Source organism: Nuphar pumila, chromosome 5 (genome assembly GCF_984573655.1).
Source record: "Nuphar pumila chromosome 5, dmNupPumi1.hap1.1, whole genome shotgun sequence".
Lineage (NCBI taxonomy): Eukaryota > Viridiplantae > Streptophyta > Magnoliopsida > Nymphaeales > Nymphaeaceae > Nuphar > Nuphar pumila.
This window is the reverse complement of record NC_143253.1, coordinates 5,565,019-5,565,837: the sequence shown is the minus strand read 5'-3', so window position 1 is coordinate 5,565,837 and position 819 is coordinate 5,565,019.

Here is an 819-nt window from a genome sequence, read left to right as displayed (position 1 = left end):
TTCGAAGCTCCAAATTATGGCTGTCCACGTATGGGTGGGTACCCGACCCATCAGGGTGTATTCTAACTAGGGGTGTCAACGAGTCGGGTCGGTTCAGACCCAGGTAGAATCCGACTTGGACTCAATTTTTGGGTATGATATCAGGTTCGGACCCGAGTTTAATTAGGTCCATTATAAGAGAAACATACCCAGACCCATAGAACTACGTGAATTAGACCCAAAGCATACCCAATAAAATAATATTTTTTTATCATTTTTACATTGAAAATTTGCAGGTCTTAATTGAAACTCAGGTTGGGCCCGAGACTGATATAAAATTTCACAAACTATACTCTGATTCATGTATTAATCCGACCTTCGGATCTGGACCTGGGTCTTAATCAAGTCTTCTTATTTATCACTGTACCCAGACCATATAAGGTTTGGTCCGAATGGGGTACGGGTAAACCCGACCCATTGACACCCCTCATTCTAACCAGCGCAAATAACAAAGTGTTAGGTTAAGGCTTTGCGGGTCGTGAAAATTGAAATCTCAAACCCGAATTCATATAATTTCATAAGTTTACTTTTAAAATCATAAGCCAAACCCAGTCCTCATATTGCTCGGGTCGAGTTTTGGTCGACCCAAATATTATTGGAGTTGGCATTTTTTATGCTCATACTTGGGAATTTGAGTTTGAGTACGATCGGTACTCGGTACAAACCCGACCCGTTGATAGTCCTACTCCAATATAATATCGGGTCGACGTTGATTCGAACTACATCCGACCCGTTTGCATCCCTACAATACAGGAAACACCGCCTTCGGCCTTCACTCCC